Here is an 18,646-nt window from a genome sequence, read left to right on the forward strand (position 1 = left end):
TAATCATCTTGTACTCATCCGATATCTTCTCATCCACATTCGCCAAGTCCGACAACTACTTTTTGTAGTTGTTCACATGACCTGCAAGTGAGGTACCCCTGGACATCTAGAATCTGAACAATCTTCGTAGCAAGTGCAACCGATTCTCAACACTCTTCATAAGATATTTATTGTTGAGAATCTCCCGCATCTTCATCGCAGATGTCATATCGATCACATCGTACTTCAACTCCTGTTCCAAACAAGGTCATATTACCCCACAAGCATTTCGATTCATCTTGTCACATATCGCCTCATCATACTTCGGTGGCCTCTCATGGACCATGATGGTCTCCTCGAAGTTCTGAGCATTTAAAGCGTCCGTAGCCTTGCTGCTTTCACCACTATCTCCTGCCATTGATTGCTAACTCCAAATTATAGAGAAAATTTGAACAATTGATAGAATTGAGAAATTAACCAACTTGAACCCTAGATTGGATTCCCACACGAACTCCTAACCACACAAGGAAGGTAAGATCTCAAACTGGCAACTTCGCAATGCTATCTCCACCGAAGCCTAGATCTCTAAGATCCAAGCTTCCAACAACGAATTTTCCTCCACCCAAAACAAACCCTAGGTCTGAAACCCTAGAGCTCTGATATCAATTGTTGCATGGCGGAAGTGGGCGCACGAATCAACACGAGTCGGTGAGCAACGGGAGGAGAACAACCAACGAGTACAATTCACAAAAGAACGACACAAACCAATCACAAACACAGACGTGGTTCGTCAAGTTGCCTACGTCCACGAGAGAGAATGTGGAGATTTCACTATATGGATGAGAAATACAATGGGTTACAACTCTCTCAAACACTCAAAATAACCATAACCAACAATATCTAACTCTCTCACAATAATATCCCTCTCAAAGTGCTCAAAAGACTCTCTTTTCCCTCTCTACAAATCTCTTCTAAAACGTTCTATATATATAAAACCCCTAAAATCAAAACAGACTAGGAATCCAACAATTCTAAAACCAAAACCAAAACCAAAACAGACTAGTAATCCCAATAATTCTAAAACCAAAACCAAAACAGACTAGGAATCATGTTTGGCCCAATAACCTGCTATCCAACAATTTGGACACCCTCCACGTCACTAATATGTCAACAAGTTTTAGCAATAGTTTGTAAAAAGGAATTAAGCAAGGACATGAGGAGGTTTAGAGAGTCTTACTGATAACTTCTTATGCGGATATAAAAACTCTAGATGACATTCCATCAATGCACGGGGAACCTCAGCAAATTGTTATCATTAATTAAATTAAATGCAAAATAGCATATTTAAAAGTTAAAGTAATGCTAGGGGCATACCCTCCCTCACACTCTCAACCACATCCCCACTTTTTCTATAGTGCTAGTGGGTCATGCATGATATTTTTAAAAAAATATCATGTATGGTCCACTAGCACTATAAAGAGCGTGGGGGTGTGGTTGGGAATATGGTTAAGGGTGTGCCCCTAGTGTGACTCTAAAAGTTATAGGAAATTATTCCACAACCACTCCTGATGATTAGACACTCACTCAGTGCTAATTATTACATACATATACATCCAACTACAAGTTTTCAGTCGCATTTGTCAGAGAAGTGGGAGAGAGTAAACAGACGAGGGGACAAAGTATACTGGGGGCATTCAACCCATTTTGGTTTGTGGTTGCTCCCGTGTAGCCTCCATTATATATGTCTCCTCGTCCCACAACCATATAGTCACAACCTTCTACTGCGTCTTCTCCTCTCGCTGCACCCCCCCCCCCCCCTCACTCAACTCATTTAATTCATTTTTTATTAGAGAAAATAGTAAAATAGTACTGTAAATTTTCAGATATGTAAAAAAAATATCACCTACGGTTAGAAATTGATGCAGTGTTAGAATATAATTAAAATATAAGTCTTAACCATCATCACAACTTCAAAGTTATACTGAAATGGTTAGGGATTTGAAGATAGTATCAGATCAATACAGGTTAAAATCTTACCAGCCATGAATTTAAAGCAATTTTCTAAACATTAACATCGTTGTGTGAGTTCAAATTTAAAAAAGGGCATCAATCTGCAGGGAAATGTTAGAATATAAAAATATAATCCTAATGAACTTTAAGAATCATACAATCAGTAGATAGAAGGGGAAAAACTGGAATGCTTCATTTTTTTTATACTCTATTCTAGGGTTTCATGTTTTTCAGCGCATCCAAATTTCAACACTTGTATTTGGTTAGATATTGTTTTAACTCAGAGTGTTTTTGCAAAAGGAAAAAAAAACGATTTTAAATTGAAAGACTTATTGTGCTAAAATTGAAGAGTGAGCAAGCAACATGAATTTGAAAGTATATAATAGTATAAATGCACTTGCTATTTATATTTTCAAGTACTTGTACTCAACGACGGATTTGGATCCTCTCCACTACAAAAAAGTAGTGGAGAGACCACTACTTTTAATCTCAAGCGTTGATTATTTAGTAGGCGATTATAATACAATCTAAATCTAACACTTACCATACCCCCGTGTATTGCACTCATTCCTAATTTGCACTAAAAAAAAATCATAACCATCAACTAGATAATCAATAGCTGTGATTATGTAGTGGTCCATTCACTATTTTTTTTGTAGTGGAGAGTATCCGAATCCCTCAACGACAACCTCACATCTGCAAACACACATAATTTTGGAGGCATTTTAACTCAATTGGTGAATACATGTTTTGTTCTTTTTTTTTTTTTTCTAAAGAGTACATGTGATTGCGCGTGCTGATAAGTGTGTCTTGAGAGCGAGTGATAATGACTCAATTGACAACGTAGGGAGTTAATTATGAATTTTTTAAGGTGCTTGCCATTGTTGCAATCAATCACATGGCCGGTGGGGCCTTGGGTATTTTATTTGTCTGAGTGGTTTTAGCCAATGGAAGATGAGGGGAATGCTAAGGTTTTCTAGCATCATCATGCGTGTCACATACTTACACTAGAGTCTTAGACCACAGTCATGCTCAAGGTTGTAAGCCTATACCTACGGTGTACCTATTAATCATCACCATCTTTGATTGTAAGCTCACTCGCACGTGGTTTCGTGCCCTTCTTGTATATTTATTTTCCTACGTACCCGGATTTCTTTTTTCTTTTCCATAACTCTTTCTTCGTAGAAAGGTATGTACTGCTTTCATATATATATATATATATATATATGAGAATAATGGAGGTGAGCTGGCAGCTCACCTCTCCCCATGAGCTGCAAGTGTATGACATGTGAGCCCCACACCGATGTGACTAGTAGGGGGCTCACATGTCATACACTTGCAGCGCAGGAAATTTCCTACGCTGCCAGCTCACCTCCCGTTTTCTCTCTCTCTCCTTCTCTATATATATATATATATATATATATATATATAGATTATATATATATATTATATATATTATATATATATATGAGAAAATGGTATGCTTGGTATCAATATATAAAATTTTGTGCTGATAGTAAGATGTCTCATTCCCATCCACTCATTCAATTGTGGGGGACACATTCAACCCATGTGAATGTTGTCCCCTATTTGAGATGGTTGGATGATAATATACCACCTCATTATCAAGCATAAATTTTTGTGCTTGGTACCAAGGCATACCATTTCCTCCATCTCTCTCTCTTTATATATATTATATATATATACTTTATAATAATAATCAATATATATATATATATATATACTATATTACTTATATATATATATATATATATAAATAATATATATATATTATAGTAATATATATATATATATTTTATCTATATATATATATATACCACCCACACACCCCTCCCCACGCCACTCCCACCATATCTGCAAAATGAAAACTTTTCTTCCTAACTAGCTCATTCATCAACTACGATACACTCATATTTCTTAAAGACGCAACTAACAAGTAATCTTGACCCACCGTGATAATGGAGACTTTTGAAAGATTTCCAATATCACTCTCACGATCTTAGATTTAATTCCGAGGGGAGAAGAAACTTCCTTCTATATATACTTGCAAACGATTAATGAGAAAAATTAAACTTCCTTCAATACTTGCAAACCATTAATATGTGTCCTAAACTGCTTTTAAATTTCAAAATATACAAAGGGCACATCACCCAAATCAAGTATGTAAATTGCGTCAACGCGTAGACTTGATGTGATCGAATCACTGTGCTAATCTACTGATCATCTAATGCCTCATCTTGTTTGTTGATAGAAAAATTCAAGCTGACCACCACCATATCCACTACTCCTTTTTGAACTTATTATTTTTATCCTTATCTCCTCAAGATACATCCTTACCTGTCTTTGTTTCAACTCCATTATCTCCCTTGAAGCTCTTCAACCCTGATTTTTGTCAGGACAAGTGCAAAGGTGTCGGATTGCTTTTTGATATGGTCTCATTCACACAAAATCAGATACATGACAATGACAATATATCGTAAAAATGGTCTTTTTGATATATATAATTGTTGGACATTAGAACAAAAATTTAAACAAAACAGATACACACACACACGCTATTTATCATTTGGAAGATGAATGTTCAGTATGATTACATCCTTAGAGAGTACTGTTTGGAGAGGCTTGTTATTATTATTATTATTATTTTGTCAAACTAGCTTTTGAGCTAGCTTTTTTTCATATCTATCTGTTTGGTATAGTACGAAATAAGTTAGCTTATAATTAAGTCTCATTTTTAAATGCTAATCCACCCTAGCTTTTGAAAAATAAACTTCTAAGCTCACCCAAACAAGCTTGGTTTGACCAAACAAATTACTATTTTACCTAAACAATGCTTAAGCAAAGTTTATTATAAAAGTCAAAAGCCATCAAAAGCGAACGTAGCTTAAAAGCTTGAAAAAACAAGCCTCCCCAAGCAGCCTCTTAGTCTAACTATATACATACAAGCAGGTTAATTTACCGAAAGGCAAAATCTCTTGTACGTAATTAAAGATTATCTTGGCTGTTTAAAAACAAGTCTCATACGAAGGACGGTTGGGCTTCGGTAGACCTTTCTGTTGATGGGCTGGGCCATAAAACTTATTCTGACCCGAGGTTTGGGCCTAAAAAGCAACTTGAGTCAACTCTGGGAAACTTTCCAATTCTATAATTAATCTGTTCGAAGGCGGTTATTTGAACTCAAACTTTATGGGCTCACTGATCCTCAGTCTAGGGCTTCTGAACTCGAGAAATTTGGAAAATCCCAAGGTAAGAATCTCCATTAATTGCGTTCTTAGACTTCTACTAAGCTCAGGGTTTTATGCCTTGACCTGCGAAAATGCTCGATCCTTACGACGTTCCCTATTCTCTACATAATTCTTTATTTTATCAAGTTGCTCCTCAATGAATTGCTGCATTTTTTTTAGAATTAGAAATAGTTGGAGTCAATTTAAATGCGCTATTGGTTATAGTTTCCTGCAATGCATTGGAGCCTTTATAACATATCCCAGAAAAAAAAAAGAATGAATGAACCAATCGTACGTGGAGCGCATGTTTGTGAACTACTGCATTTACATAGGATTCCCTCTCTTTGATGGGCTGGGGTGCAAAATCCATGAAAGGAGATTACTCCTTTATTTATAGGCCGAAATCCCATCATCTCCACCCCCCTCAAACTGCCTCTGTGAGAAAATCTCTCAACAAACCCCAATTCACGTTATCCACGATTCCCTCTACTGAGAAACCGTGGTTGATTTGGTCATCCATGACCGAGTCAAGCTAACAAAAGTGTGGTTTTCCGGGTCCTTGGAATACAAATGTCAAAGAAGTGCATTTCATATATATTGCTCATACAAATGGTGAATATTCAAGCTCTAGATGATAAAATCTTGCTCCTTTTTTCTAAAGGACAAGCAACGACAACCAAAAATTGACAATTTTCTGGAGAAAGCCTTAGAATTAGATGTTATATATAGCATGGTACGTTGTTGTCAAGTGTATAATGCAGTACAAGGATGTCATGTACACAAACCATATGATCTTTGGTAATAACCATGTAGCAGTAGGGAAAACACGACAGGGTGCAGTATGGATTGGGAACTGCAAACAAATAGTCGGTCCTTTTGCTTCGGAATTCACATGATCAATACCTGATCATATACTTTAATTTCATGATAGCCGAACATGCGATCTTCCCTTACAGACCACATACATGGAGCTCATTTTGTTCATCGATCGATCATCTATCGACATGCAATTGTACATCTCTACCCAGTTTTCCTCTCTCTCCTTATTTAAGACATTACTTGCGATTAGCAAGAAGTAGTTGACTGAGTTGCATGTGTTTTTCAATATCTTGTACAGGCCTGAGTTGTTGAGTCCTCTTGGATGCATTTGGCAGCTAGTCATCCCACTAAAATCTGATAAGTTTACGATGGAGTTTAAATTATAGCTTGATTAGAACAATAGAGCGCATAAAGTGGCAAAAAACATAAAGTTAAACGAGTTCACTGATCATGTACCAAGTTGCCACAAAATGGATCAAGTTGACTAGCTTGATGGTATAGGATGTTTTGAATTCGCGATAATCTGTTGATTATTTTCAAAATATTACATTATGAGTCTATGACTGAGGTTTCGATTGGCGATTCTTATGCCCTAAACCATGTATCCCCTCAACCTGTTAATTTCCTTTTGCAGTAAATTATTTGATTTTTGTTCTTAGGCACATTAACTTATAATTTGGATGTAAGAGATGTTGTCAATTGAAGGGTGAATGTTCACAATCTCTTCTTGTAACTAAAGAATGTTTTAGCTATATATATACAAACACAAGTCTGTTCACAATCTCTTCTTGTAACTAAAGAATGTTTTAGCTATATATATATACAAACACAAGTCTGATATCTTTCTAAGTATGCTGCTGCAATGAATTGGGTGTGCCGAATCGAAATGCTCTTGTAATATTTTACTTGTGGACTTGGCCCAGTTTATTTAGGCTTTGTTGAAACTTTCTACTATTGGGATCGGCCTTCATATTCAACCTGAGTATTGGGACAAAAGCATGCTTGTCTCAATTGTAGAATATTTTAATTTCAAATAGAGTTCTACTAATGTGCATCCCGTGCAAAACACGATCTTTATTTTTTTATTTCCGTTACAGTAATTCTATTTTAAAATGTTCTTTTAGGTCCTACAGTAATATTTTTTAAATGCTCGGTATCCCTTATGTGCAACAGTGATAATGACACAATTATATTTTCTAAAACGCCACAGTTCTTGTATGTGTTACAGTAATAATGCTATATTAATTTACTGTATCGTTTTTACTGTAGTATAAATAATAGAGCAATAGATTTGATTGATTCCCCTTTTTATAATTCTTTTTCAAGAGCAAAGGGGGTCGTTGAACTCAGAGCCTTGAAGGACCTCAACCAGTGCTCATGAATCCTTTAACTAGGATTTCTGATGGAAGAACTTTTGGAGAACCCTAAAGTAAGAATTTTCTCTCTTAAGTACTCCACATCTTTTTTGTCTCTTGGAGAGTCTCCATTGCTTTCTAAGATTCTACTAAGGTTTAGGGTTTTATGCTTAATTGGGGTGACCCTGCTTTCATGTCAAACTCTAATGTCAAAAAGAATTAAAAAATACGCAAAGCACTGTAGATGCAATGGGCTGACTAAGAAGCAACGAACTGATCAAAGAAACTTTCAAGTGAGAGAGAGATTAATAAGCTGAATTTGTTTTCCTCTTCTCTAATAAGACTGTCACCAATCATCAAAGGGATGTGAATTCTGTTAGATTTGGGGGTGGAAACCAACCTCCGCCGGCGGGGAGCTCCGACGAGCTCGAGGATGGCGCAGGCGAAGCTGGAGGGATAGTCCCAGGCGAGCTCGAGATCCGCTGCGAACGCCCACCTGACCCTCGCGTCCAGCAGCTCGACGACCCTCGCGTTCAGAAGCTCGACGACCATCGCGTCCAAGCTCGACGACCCGCGCGTTTGGGAGATGCCGACCTCCGCGTCATTGGTGACGCTCGCGTCCAGTTTGAGCGCTGGCGACAGGCTGTCGCCAGCCCGCCTATAAAACCCCCTCTCCGCTTCCTAGGGTTTTAGCGAGCTTCTCTCCCCCGATTTCTCTCTGGCGGCGATAAAAAAAAAACGCAGACGCGTTTTTCCTTCAACCCACTTCGGCCCCCCCTTTTTAAATCACAACAGTGATCTTATATCTCCAGCTCTCATTGTTACTTTGAGGGGAGATTAAGAAAAGGATTAAGGAGAGAGAGTATAAAAGATGGGTTTTATATTGTGGGGTTTTATTTATTCTCAAGAGATAATTGAAAGGGTTTATTCCCTTTAACTATTAACACTGTAGCTACATTGTTCATTTGAGAAATCTCAGTTTAGGGATTTGCTCTTGATTTATAATTTCTTGTTAGATTAATAAGAAATTAATTGTGTGGCTTCCGAGGACGTAGGCAGTTGCCGAACCTCGTTAAAACTTGGTGTACTCTTTTTTCTATTCTGCGTTTTCGTTGCATTAGAGATTTCGGCGTTAAATTCCCAACAACTGGTATCAGAGCGTGAAACGATCTAGAGGAAGTCAGATTCAAGTGGGAGCCATGGCCGCAGATGAAGGGAAAATAAGACTTAAGAAGTTTGATGGAACATATTTCGGATTCTGGAAAATACAGATAGAGGATTATCTGTATCAGAAAAATCTGTATCAACCACTATCGGGAAAGAAGCCGGATTCTATGAAGGAAGAAGAGTGGAACCTTCTAGATAGACAAGCCCTCAGAGTTATCAGATTGACGTTGACTCGCAATGTTGCGTTCAACATAGCGAAGGAGAAGACCATGACAGGTCTTATGGCAGCACTCTCAAACATGTATGAGAAGACATCAGCCGCGAACAAAGTTCATTTGATGCGGCGGTTATTCAATCTGAAAATGGCGGAAGGCGCGTCAGTAGCACAACACCTCAATGAACTTAATACGGTTACAACCCAATTGAGTTCAGTTGAGATTGAGTTTGATGAAGAAGTTCGGGCGTTGATATTGTTGTCTTCCCTACCAGAGAGTTGGAACGCTACAGTCACGGCAGTGAGTAGCTCATCGGGAAAGAAAAAGTTGAAGTTCGGCGACGTTCGTGATTTGGTTCTCAGTGAGGAGATCCGACGGCGAGAGACTGGTGAAGCTACAACCTCTTCAGTATTGCATACAGAGTCAAGAGGTAGAAATTCAACCAGAGGAAACGGACGAGGAAAATCAAACTTCAGAGGTAGATCAAAGGACAGGAGGTCCAAATCAAGGAATCCAAGCAACAGCTCGAAGGCTATCGAGTGTTGGAATTGTGGAAAGACCGGGCATTACAAGAATCAGTGCAAGAGTGCACAGAAGGAGAAGGAGGCGAAGGCAGAGGTGAATGTCACCTCCACTTCAGGAGGAGACGACGCATTGATATGCTCTTTGGAGAGCAAGGAGGAATCTTGGGTGTTAGATTCAGGAGCGTCGTTCCATGCTACCTCTCAGAAAGAATTCTTCGAGAAGTATACCCCCGGAAATCTTGGATACGTATATCTTGGTGATGATCAACCATGTGCTATTGTGGGCAAAGGCGTGGTGAAAATTAAGTTGAACGGGTCAGTATGGGAGCTGAAGGATGTCAGGCATATTCCCGACCTGAGAAAGAATTTAATATCCGTAGGCCAGTTGGCTGGCGAAGGATACACCACAACCTTCCATGGAGATGATTGGAAGATCTCAAAGGGCGCAATGACGATTGCCCGAGGCAAGAAGACTGGTACCCTGTATATGACAGCAGGTGCACGTTGTTTGATCTCAGTTGCAGCAGGCAATGAGACTTCAAAGCTGTGGCACCAGAGACTCGGTCATATGAGTGAAAAGGGGATGAAGATTATGCACACAAAGGGAAAACTCCCAGGACTGCAGTCAGTGGAGATGGATATGTGTGAAGAATGTATACTTGGAAAGCAGAAGAGAGTCAGCTTTCAGACAAGTGGCAGAACCCCCAGGAAGCAGAAGCTAGAGCTCGTTCACTCAGATGTTTGGGGACCAACAACCACCGCGTCCATTGGTGGAAAACACTACTTCGTGACTTTTATCGATGATCACTCTCGGAAAGTGTGGGTCTACTTTCTGAAGCATAAGTCAGAAGTATTTGAAGCTTTCAGGAGATGGAAAGCTATGGTCGAGAATGAGACCGGTCTGAGAATAAAGAAGCTCAGGACCGACAATGGCGGTGAGTATGAAGACACCGGATTCAAGAAGTTCTGCTATGAGCACGGGATCAGAATGGAGAGAACCGTGCCCGGCACGCCTCAGCAAAATGGTGTAGCTGAGCGGATGAACCGAACGTTGACAGAGAGAGCCAGAAGCATTCGAGTACAATCAGGCCTACCGAAGCAGTTCTGGGCAGAAGCGGTCAACACAGCAGCTTACTTGATCAACCGAGGTCCATCGGTTCCATTGGAGCACAGAATACCAGAGGAGGTATGGTGCGGAAAGGAGGTAAAACTCTCACATCTTAAAGTTTTCGGTTGTGTAGCTTACGTGCATATTAGTGATCAAGGCAGGAATAAGCTTGATCCTAAGTCAAAGAAATGCACTTTCATCGGCTATGGTGAAGATGAGTTCGGCTACCGCATTTGGGACAACGAAAACAAGAAGGTGATCCGGAGCAGAGATGTGATATTCAACGAGAAGGTGATGTACAAGGACATGCACAAGACTGACGACTCAGAGAGCGAGTCCACATTTATAGATGCAGATGATGTCCCGAGTAACCTCTCGGAAGAACCCAATGCAGAGGGTCCTCAGCAAGAAGAGCCTGTTGGACAAGATGGTGCGCAGGAGCCCGACGCACCAGCTCCGATATTAAGAAGATCTTCTCGTCCTCCTGTACCCAACAGGAGATACATGAACTATCTGTTGTTGACAGATGGTGGGGAGCCTGAAAGCTTTGATGAAGCTTGTCAGTGTGGAGATGCGAGCAAGTGGGAGCTTGCAATGAAAGATGAGATGAAGTCTCTCATATCAAACCAGACGTGGGAACTAGCTGAGTTGCCCACGGGTAAGAAGGCACTCCACAACAAATGGGTGTACCGGGTGAAAGAGGAGCAGGATGGTTCCAGAAGATATAAAGCCCGACTGGTTGTCAAAGGTTTCCAGCAGAAGGAAGGAATTGACTACACCGATATTTTCGCTCCCGTGGTGAAGCTAAATACTATCAGGACCGTGATGAGTATTGTAGCAATTGAAGATCTTCATCTCGAGCAGTTAGACGTGAAGACGGCGTTTCTTCACGGAGATTTAGAAGAGGAGATATACATGCATCAACCAGAAGGTTTCTCAGAAGAAAAGAAGAAGAACCTGGTGTGCAGACTCAAGAAGAGCTTGTATGGCCTGAAACAAGCCCCAAGGCAGTGGTACAAGAAGTTTGATGGCTTCATGCACAAGGAAGGTTTTCAGAAGTGCAACGCCGACCACTGTTGCTACTTCAAAAGATATCAGTCCAGCTATATCATCCTACTGCTGTATGTTGATGATATGTTGGTTGCAGGAGCAGATATGGAGGATATCAGAAGCTTGAAGCAGCAGCTGTCAAAGGAGTTTGACATGAAGGACTTGGGTCCAGCGAAGAAGATCCTTGGAATGCAAATCACGAGAGATAAGAAGAGAGGTCTCTTGCAGTTATCTCAGACGGAGTACATCAACCGTGTTTTGTAGAGATTCAACATGGGCGACGCCAAGCCTGTGAGCACACATTTGGCCAACCATTTTCGTCTATCGAAGGATCAGTCTCCTCAGTCAGAAGAAGAGAAAGAGAGTATGGCTCAGGTACCTTACGCCTCAGCTATCGGAAGCTTGCCTTACGCCTCAGCTATCAGAAGTTTGATGTACGCAATGGTCTGTAAGAGATCAGACATTGGCCATGCAGTGGGAGTGGTCAGCCGGTTTATGTCGAATCCAGGAAAAGCTCATTGGGAAGCGGTCAAGTGGATTCTGAGATATCTACGAGGCACCACACAGAAGTGTCTGTACTTTGGTAAGGGAGAAGTAGAAGTGCAAGGGTACGTAGATGCAGACTTCGGCGGTGAAGTTGATCATCGAAGAAGCACCACCGGCTATGTATTCACCGTTGAAACTACAACTGTTAGTTGGATGTCACAGGTACAGAAGATTGTTACCCTATCCACTACAGAAGCTGAGTACGTTGCAGTGACTGAAGCCAGTAAAGAGATGATATGGCTTCAGGGTTTGTTGACAGAGCTGGGATTCAAACAGGAGAAGAATGTTTTGCACAGTGATAGCCAGAGTGCGATACACTTGGCGAAGAATTCCGCATTTCATTCTAGAACGAAGCATATTGCGCTTCGGTACCACTTCATCAGATCCCTGTTGGAAGATGACGTGTTAAAACTGGAAAAGATTCCAGGAAGTAAGAATCCAACAGACATGTTAACAAAGACGGTGACAGTTCAGAAACTGGAGTTGTGCGCAACTTCAGTTGGCCTTCATGTATAGATGATGAGGGCGGAGCCACACAGGAGAGGAGCTTGATGGGATAGCCTGTTGATGTCAGTTTGGTCTCCAAGTGGGAGATTGTTAGATTTGGGGGTGGAAACCAACCTCCGCCGGCGGGGAGCTCCGACGAGCTCGAGGATGGCGCAGGCGAAGCTGGAGGGATAGTCCCAGGCGAGCTCGAGATCCGCTGCGAACGCCCACCTGACCCTCGCGTCCAGCAGCTCGACGACCCTCGCGTTCAGAAGCTCGACGACCATCGCGTCCAAGCTCGACGACCCGCGCGTTTGGGAGATGCCGACCTCCGCGTCATTGGTGACGCTCGCGTCCAGTTTGAGCGCTGGCGACAGGCCCCCCCCCCCCCGCCTATAAAACCCCCTCTCTGCTTCCTAGGGTTTTAGCGAGCTTTTCTCCCCCGATTTCTCTCTGGCGGCGATAAAAAAAAACGCAGACGCGTTTTTCCTTCAACCCCATTCGGCCCCCCCTTTTTAAATCACAGCAGTGATCTTATATCTCCAGCTCTCATTGTTACTTTGAGGGGAGATTAAGAAAAGGATTAAGGAGAGAGAGAGTATAAAAGAGGGGTTTTATATTGTGGGGTTTTATTTATTCTCAAGAGAGAATTGAAAGGGTTTATTCCCTTTAACTATTAACACTGTAGCTACAGTGTTCATTTGAGAAATCTCAGTTTAGGGATTTGCTCTTGAATTGTAATTTCTTGTTAGATTAATAAAAAATTAATTATGTGGCTCCCGAGGACGTAGACAGTTGCCGAACCTCGTTAAAACTTGGTGTACTCCTTTTTCTATTCTGTGTTTTCGTTGCATTAGGGATTTCGGCGTTAAATTCCTAACAAATTCCAATTACTTACATAAAAAATAACCAGATTCCTTTACATGTCAAATTAAATAAAATATTACCTTATAGATGATCTAATCATGAAGTTCCCAAAAATTTGTTTTCACAATCTCAAAGATCGGAAATAAGTGAATGGTAAGGGGTTGTTTGGTTCGCTTGCGAACCCCATAAAAGGGGTTAGATTTCGACGACCTGACAGTGACACACCTACCACGCCACCATGGAAAATAAAGTGGCCAATATGTTTTCATTTATGTAGTTTGGTTGATTTAAGAATTTATAGCAAGGGGCTGAAGAAAACGGGTGCCACATCATGAAAGTGGGAAAAGACAATTTTGAGCTTTTGAGTCCGAAATTGGGCAAAAATCGCAATAAATACGATTAAAAGGTTGTTTTATGTTGTAGTAGTGGGGTCATGTGCCTCCCTTACCCAATTATCCTATAAGCGAATAATTGAAGGCTAAGAAGTGAAAAAAGAAAGTAGTAAGGAAAGGAAAAAAAGGAGAATTAATGGAAGCTTACATATATGCATAGAGATTTTTAATTTTAAGGGGAAAAAAATCAGGAACTTAAATCTGAGGTGTGAGAAGGGACGGCCCAATAGCTCACATGGCAAAGCCGCAACACTCCCTCATAGGGGGCTTGGTTCGATTCCTGTCAGCGCCAAAGGCGCCATAAAAAATATGAGGTGGGAAAAAGAGATTAGGATGAAGTTTTTGATCTAATATTAGGATAGCTAAGTTCACAAAACAACGGCTAAGGTCCAATAAGAAATAAAATATCACTGTAAACTTGATTCAGAAATTCTATATTCTTATATATTACTGTAATTTGAGTATTTCAGTTCAAACTCGTAAAAAATGTATATCAAATGGTATTTTAATCTTGTTTAATCTCATATCGTTTGAAGTTCCTTATTATGTACCAAAACTCAAAAATTTGCATGAATACATAGGTTATAATTTTATATCCTAACATCTATGACATTTTATTTTATAAATATTACGAGATAATTTTTTTTAAAGTAAGCATTGGCATTGCTGGTGAGGTCTTACTGCAAGTTTTATAAAAGAAAAATTGTGCATTGAGAGTTCCATAATAAAATTGAAAGAGAGGTTTATAAATTGAATTTTCTCTCTCTTTTCTAATAAGTCAGATATCACCGACTTAGGTCCAAGTACCGGAAGTAGAAAATAAATCAAAAAAGTAACTTTCAAATTTATGAAGTAGGAAGTAGTAGAAGTAATATTTTTTTGTTTATTTCACATATTTTTTAAAGTAGTCGAAATAATACTTCTTATTCTTCATTTCCTTTTTTTTGTTTGGATAGCAATGAAAAGTTGTTATGAAGTAACTAATAAAGAAAATATTAATGAGAAAAATTATTTATTTCCTAATTAATGCACATTTCACTTACTTCCGGACTACTTCCAAGTCTCGAGGGGCCGAAAAACATTTAGGAAGTAGAGATGACACGTAGGCGTCACATTAGCGTTTAAGAAAGTATTGAAAATAGGTTTTTTAGAGAAACAAGTATATTTTTTGCTTGGAAATAGCAGAAGTGGCATCTTTACTTCAGTTACTTCATAATTGCTTCCATGCAAACAAACAGGCTATTACATGAAAAATAACCCAGATTCCTTCACTATATCAATTTATATCTTACCTTATATATGATCTAATCATGAAGTTTCCAAAATCTAGCAAACCCCAATTGAGAAAGAAAAGATCTGTTTCCACAAAATTTTGGACTCTCTAAAACATTTACCTAAATTAGCCTTTAGTCACGCGCTACCATATTTAGTGAAAATAGTTTCCATAAATTTTTTTCATATAAAAAGTTAAAGTTATACGAAAATAACATTAAAACATTTTTTGAAATCAATTTGACCAAATTGAAATCAGTTTTTCAAAGAGTTGGTTTCTGAAAGAAATTACTTTAGAAAATATTACTTTTTGTGGAAATTTTAATTTCTAAAAATTGAGGATTCAAATTTAATTTTTGTAAAACTAATTTTGGATTTTTATTCAAGAAGTTTTGGAGAATCCTAAAGTAAGAATCTTTCACGTACGCACTTCACATTCTTAGGGGCTGTTTGGTTGTATACTTTTTGAGAAAACTTTTCTCAAAATATCTGACAATGACAATTTTGTAATTAAAAGTTTTCTATAGATTTCTGTAAATTGTGTTTGGTTCAACAAAAAATTTATAGAAATATTTTTTATAAAATATCAAAAACTACCAAATTTTACAAAAAGCAATTTCCTCTCAAAATGAGAGGAAATCAACAGGAAATCTGACACCTTCCTTATTTAATCAACAAAACCCGTCCCATACCCATTTTCTATAAAGTTATGAGTCATTTTCTTGTTTTGAACCAACCAAGCAAAGTATAAAAAATAAGAAAATTGTTACTTTTTGACTTCTTAAAATTTTTCCTATAATTTTTTTAAGAAATACAAGGAAATCATATTTTGGGTGGAAAATATTTCCTATAATTTATAGAAATTGAACCAAACACCCCCTTAGTCTCTATGATACCGTTTGGCAAAGGGTTAAGTGAGGGGTTAATGAGACCTAACCTCTTCTTAACCCGCCAAACACAAAATCTATACAATGGTTAAAATGAGTTAACCCTTCATAATTTATCAAACATAAAAAATATAGAAGGGTTAAGCTAACCCCTCTAGAGGGATTACAATGAGTTAACCCCTCAAAATGAGGGGTTTACTAATACTCTTATTTAGAAGGATTAAGAGTTAACCCTTCTAACTATAGGTACCTTTTGGCAAAGGGTTAAGTGAGGGGTTAAGGAGACTTAACCCCTTCTTAACCCGTCAAACATAAAAAATATATACAAGGGTTAAAGTGAGTTAACCCTCCATAATTTGTCAAACATAAAAAATATAAAAGGGTTAAGCTAACCCCTTTAGAGGGATTAAAATGAGTTAACCCCTCAAAATGAGGGGTTTACTAATACTCTTTTTTAGAAGGATTAAGAGTTAACCCTTCTAATTATAAAAAAAATAGTCAAAATTATTGTTATTCTCAAACACTAAAACTGATCACAAGGACTAAAATAAAACTTATATAACGGGTTAATAATTTAATCATTCGGATTATCGAATGGGCTAACTATGTTAATCCTTCTCCTTAATCCTTCTTCATTAACCCTTTGCCAAACGGAGCCATAAAGAAAATAGTCAAAATAATTGTTATTCACAAACACTAAAACTGTGGTACATTGTTGTCACTGATACATTACATTACTAGGTGATCATATGTGCAAACCATTTGGACTTTGGTAGAATGGCTGCAATCCACGAGTAGTATCACATGGAACTCAGTGGTGGTAACAATTTATGTCATTTCCCTACTTATTTCCATTCGTACAATAGAGGTTGATATTTCACGAACTGTTACAATTTGCTTCGAACTTTTAACACAGGTAGAATATTACTGCAGGTTTTATCTTTACTCATGCTTGATCGACCATGATTGAAATGGTTTTTAGGACGTTGGCGGCTTGGAGGAGCTGCCATTCATTGTTTGTTGAGGCTGTTTGCCTCTCCTGCTCTTCAGATCAGCGTTATAGCGGATTCCGTCAGTGGACTCCATTGCCTTCGCGATTTGCCGCGCCAGGCATTGACGTCGCCTCTGGCGGGCTCTCTTTGAGAGAGTCACTACGCCCTCAGCGGCGGAGGAATTAGAATGAAATTGATGGAGGATCTTCTTTTACATTGTGGTTAGGGAAAACTTAGATCCATTGCATGGACGGGTCTGGAATAGGTCTTAGACTACATGCCAACTTGGGTCATATATCCATTTCGTATGAGCCTGGTTCATGAGTAATCCATTTGTCTTGTTCTATTTAGAATTTTATTACGTAGTTGTAATACAACATGTTACAGGAGTTGTTAAACAAATGGAAGATAACTATTTACAGTATTACTAGTCATGTATTGTTGTCCTTTATGCTTATAATAATATGTCATATTAACATTTATGATTATACTTCTATGTTTGCTCAAATATAAGCGCAGTTCTCGGAACAGGTTGGGAAAAGGGAGGAAGAGGAATTCAATACAGGACCTCTCTCTGTTCTGGTAATGAGTGTTAAAAACAATACCCAGGTTATAATATACGATTCCTACATTTTCCTTTGATATGTAGAAAAAAAAAAGAAGTCGACAAGTTGATGAAGTACCCTTGCTGTCTTCTCTGGCATCCAGCCTTAATTCTAATAGTTTATTGATGAATTGTATCTCATAGCAATAAATCTTTACTCAAGGCCCTATACACGAAATTGCGAAAAGCTTTTGTACTTGATTATACTTATTCAGACAATCTACCTATGCGGTAATATTTTAGCTAGCTTGATGGGGTTTCCTGATGGAAATATCATGCTTTGAGACTCTGTTAACTATGTCTTTGCATATTTATATGCATAATTTATCAGTCTTCCCTCATGATTACAGTTATTGATAAAAAAAATGCAAATGGCTTGTAGTTTGCCATTTCACAGATCCTTATAAATTGTCGTAACAATAAGAAGCTACTTGGGCGGGTGAAAGCTTTGACCGCCAATGTAACATGGTTTTTTAGAAAATATCAGAGAGATGTGGACTGTGGTAAGTAGTTTTATAATTGTTGCTGTGGTGGTGGTGGTGGTGGTATTGTTGTTAATTTCCAAACTAACTTTTAGTTTGCATCAGTGCATATCGCTCTAAAAGTCTGTTATGTTTTTGCTGCAGATGCCGAAGACTGGCAAAGGAAAGAAAAAGGCCCTCCCTGTTAACAAGATAGATTCATCAGTAAAATGTTTCGTGGAGGGATTCTATAATCATTGCTCTCAGGAATCCCAAGTGACGACGGTAGGATTCCCAAGCCTTTCAACATGAAGAATATATGTATGATCAATCTGTCTTGTCACCCTGGTGACCGCGGTGCGATAGTTAGAAGTTTTTGCAATAACTTGATGGGAAGGCTTGGAGAAATAAGTTTTTATCTTAGGATGTCATGACTGCATTATATGAATAAATCATGAAACTATGCTATGGTTAGTTACCTTTTTCTTTGGTCGCGTTTATCTGCGAACTTCTTCTTTTTTAAAACATCTTGTGACTAATAGAAGAATTGCAATCCTTGACAATATTGCTAATGTGCATAGATGGGGATCTTTTGTTTTGAATCCTTCACTGCAAAGTTTTCTTTTTTGTGTAGAAACTTTGATTTCGTACTGTTACATTTTATTGC

At 38.7% G+C, this 18,646-nt stretch overlaps 1 long non-coding RNA gene across 1 annotated transcript; it reads left to right on the top strand.

Moving 5' to 3' along the window:
• On the top strand, window positions 5,171–18,583 carry LOC109839688. Its single transcript, XR_002246704.1, has 3 exons — window positions 5,171–5,256; window positions 7,380–7,482; window positions 18,145–18,583. It is a non-coding gene; the product is annotated as an uncharacterized LOC109839688 (long non-coding RNA).

The sequence above is a fragment of the Asparagus officinalis genome, chromosome 4 (genome assembly GCF_001876935.1).
Source record: "Asparagus officinalis chromosome 4, Aspof.V1, whole genome shotgun sequence".
NCBI lineage: Eukaryota > Viridiplantae > Streptophyta > Magnoliopsida > Asparagales > Asparagaceae > Asparagus > Asparagus officinalis.